The sequence below is a fragment of the Myotis myotis genome, unplaced genomic scaffold (assembly GCF_014108235.1).
Source record: "Myotis myotis isolate mMyoMyo1 unplaced genomic scaffold, mMyoMyo1.p scaffold_m19_p_4, whole genome shotgun sequence".
NCBI lineage: Eukaryota > Metazoa > Chordata > Mammalia > Chiroptera > Vespertilionidae > Myotis > Myotis myotis.
The window spans coordinates 104,699,795-104,703,547 of record NW_023416346.1 but is presented as its reverse complement, the minus strand read 5'-3'; the positions used below and the strand labels follow the sequence as shown (position 1 = coordinate 104,703,547).

The following is a 3,753-nucleotide window of genomic DNA, read 5'->3' as shown; positions in this document are numbered from 1 at the left end:
AAACTGAGTAGCATCTAAGAAACAAAAATTTATTTTTCACAGTTTTGAAAGCTAGGAAGTCAGAGGTCAGGTTGCCAGCATAGTTAGGTAAGGGCTGTCTTCCAGATCACAGATATCTTGTTGTATCCTCACGTGGCAGAGTTGGGCAAGGGAGCTTTCTGGGTTTTCTCTTACAAAGTTATTAATCTTTGCTTTCATGATCTAATTGATAGGGAACATAAAAATAAATTTTGGGGAGGGGACTAGTAATCTGACTCTATACCTACTTAATCAGTATCCCCAATGCACATTCTTGCTAGCTGATAATTAACTCACTGCCCCTTCCTTAATTATCTGGTCTTGCAAGATCTATTTACCTAAATACTCACATTTTACAGAGGCCATAAACCATGAACAATAAACAACCCCCGGACTGAGTTATCAGCGCTGGCACCAGGCCAGGCCTTTAGATGTGGCCTCACACCTGATCAGAGAGCCAACACATGGGGCTTTTTGCAAAGCCCACAAAAGGTCCGGAAGTCTGAACTATATTTTGGGAACAAAGAAACCAAAGGGTATAAAGATAAAGCTTCTTCCATATTGGCTTTCTCAGGATTTGGAAACAGGCTCCTCTGAGTCACGGTACTAGTACATCTGGAAATAAATGGGTTTTTCCTGCATCTCCGAGTACTCCTGTGAGTATTTTCTGGTCTCCTGGTAAATTATGTAACATAATAACCTTCAAAAAGCATAACAATATCATAATAATAATATAATAATATCATCACATTGAGCATTAGGATTTCAACACATACATTTGAAAGGAGCTAATCATTCAGAACATAGAATCATCCAAAATGCTGAGTTTGGAATATCGACTTTTTCAACCCATTCACTCCCCTCCTTAAAACCCAGCCAATACCCCCTGCCCCCACTCTGTCCAAGTGAAAAATCTTTTCCACTCCCAGCTACAAAACATATATTATCTACCACTTGAGTGTTATAGGTCTTCATGTAATTTAGGTAAGTTGTTTCTTCTATATTAAGTCTGCCTAGACCCACATGAATCATCCAAAAGTGCCCTGATTTAAATCAGAATTGGTTCTACTGCTCCCCAAATGAGGAGACATATTAGTGTGACTTGGTAAGATTTTGATTTGTTAACTGATCCTTTATCATTCAATATCCTTCCTTCCCTTCTCCTAATACATGAAAGCAACTTGGCTTTCATTGCCTTAAGAGAAAGATGTGACAGGGAACGAAGCAGATACAGATTGAATTATTTTCTGATCTTGGGATTCTCAAATTGTAAATTATTAGGGCAGTAAGCTAGAAGCTGGAGTAGGTGAGGAAGATGCTTGCTGCCTCATAGCTGAGTATGCTTCAAGGACCATGTGCTGCTATGTATGCCTGAAGCAAATGAAATGCAAATCTGGAGAAATTGCTATCTCAATGCTTGGCTGAATTAAGCATGAAATTAGGATGGTTTGACAATAGGTTAGAGTAAGCAATTGGTACTTTGTTCTGGGAGGCCATATGGTTCATCTCAAAGTATCCTAAGGAAACTCGGTATTAATTTATCTCTGACCTAGTCCAAGAGTTCAGTTTCAGATTACCAGCCCTATAACTGAATGGAGCCCCAGTAACCCAGGAGAAGCTATAGTAACAACTTTTGCTGTTGTTGGATTGTTGGATGGGTAGCCAAAGAAGGAGTGTGCTCAATAAAATGAAGGACAGAGGTCAGGTCAAGGCAACCCCTTTAGGATGACCTTTCTTTCTTTGAGAAGTTCCTAAGCAAGAAGTTTTACTTACCAAACCTATCTCTAGAAGAGGTTCAACTGAAGACACTGCTGGCAAATGAGGAAGTACTACAGAAAATAAGTGCTCTTGAAAATGAACCTGTTGCTCTCAGAGCTCTCAGATTGCCAAAATATTGACCCTGCAAGAAGGGGCAAAATCTCACTGAAGTTGATATATTTTTAATTTTTTAAATTAAATTTATTGGGGTGACATTGGTTCATCAGGTCATATAGGTTTCAGCCAAGCTGGATACTCATTTGGATAGAGTGTGGTCCCCATACACCAAGGTTGCAGGTTTGATCTGGGGTCAGAACACATACAAGAATCAACCAATAAATGCATAAATAAGTGGAACAATAAATTAACGTTTCTCTCTCTATCTGTCTCTCTAAAATCAATAAATACATTTAAAAAACTGATAGATTTTAAGTTCAATGCAGTTGATTTAGATTCTACCACATCTGTTACTATAGTGCCACCCTCTGTCCCACCACCTCCCCTTCCTCAGCATTCCACTGAAGTATATCAGCCATTGATCTGATCAGAGAGCCAAGAGAGGAAAAACCGGGCTGGAAAGACTTTATTTATTTACTTTTTATTTATTGAAAATTTGTATTATGTCCCTTACAGGGGTGGGGAACATCCAGCCTGTGGGCTGTATAATCATTTGGTCTGGCCCTGTCAAGGCATTAGGGGTGAGTTAATTAAATGTTTGACCAAATATAGCAGGCTAATTTTTAAGTTGATAGTTTTGTATGGCCTGGGAATCATATTATGAGTATCTAAATGGCCCTTGGCAGAAAAAGGTTCCCCATCCCTGGTTTAAAAGACCATAAATGTTTTATATTTCATTTTATTTTTGTTGTTTACATTTATTTTTATTGTTAAAAGTATTACAGATGTCCCTTTTGCCCCCTATTGGCCCCTCCGCCCTGCACACCCCCCACCCCAAGCCTTCACATTACTATTGTCTGTGTCCATGGGTTGTGCATCCTATCTAATAAAGAGGGAATATGCTAATTGGCCCTCACGCCATCACAAAGATGGCAGCACCCACAGCCAATAAGGGTATATGCTAATTGACTGCCCCGCCCTCAAAGATGGTGGTGCCCACAGCCACAAGATGGCAGTGCCCAGTCCCCTCAGCCCCGAAGCATGCCTGCCTCCAGAGTACCCCAGTCTCCTCAACCCCCTAGCTGCCCAGGGCCAGCCCGAGGCATAGGCAAGCCTCAGATGGCGGCTGCCCAGCTGCCCAGGGCCACCTGAGGCTCAGGTAACCAGGGCCGGCCATGGCTTATGCTGCTGGCCATGGCAGCAGCAGAGATGTGATGGGGGCGTCGCCTTCCCTGGATTGCCAGGTCGCCTCCTGCCCCTGAGGGCTCCCAGACTGTGAAAGGGGGCAGGCTGGGCTGAGGGATGCCCCCCTCCAGTGCATGAATTTTCATTCACTGGGCCTCTAGTATATTCATATTAGAACAGCCCAAAGAAACCTCATATGTTAAATATGCTAGCGATCCTTAAAGATATGAACAATGTACTGGTAAAACTTCAGTCAGTAAAAAGTCAGAACAAGCCCTGGCCAGTGTGCTCAGTGGTTAGAGCATAGACCCAAGAACCAAAGGGTTGTGGGTTAGCTCCCTGGCTGGGTAGGGGTGCATATAGGAGGAAACCTACCCATGTGTGTGTGTGTCTCTCTCTCCCCCATCTCTCCCTCCCATTCTCTCTCTTTAAAAAATGTTCAGAACAATATATAAAGCCCAAGCCTGTGGATGCTACTGACACCACTGCCCTCATAGAAGAGGCTCTGAAAAATAAATTTGCTTACAAGTATTGAAGTGATAACCAAGGTAAGGTTGAAAAAGGAATTCCAAAGTCTGCATCAGAGGCCACTTCAGAAACTGTTGTTTGGTCTACACATGTTGAAATCCACAGAAAAAAATACAAGCTTTAATTGGAAATGTTTCAAATTCCTAA

General features: G+C 42.0%; 1 pseudogene; it reads left to right on the top strand.

Moving 5' to 3' along the window:
- The first annotated feature begins 1,431 nt into the window (after positions 1-1,431).
- On the top strand, positions 1,432-3,753 carry LOC118653546 (annotated as a pseudogene).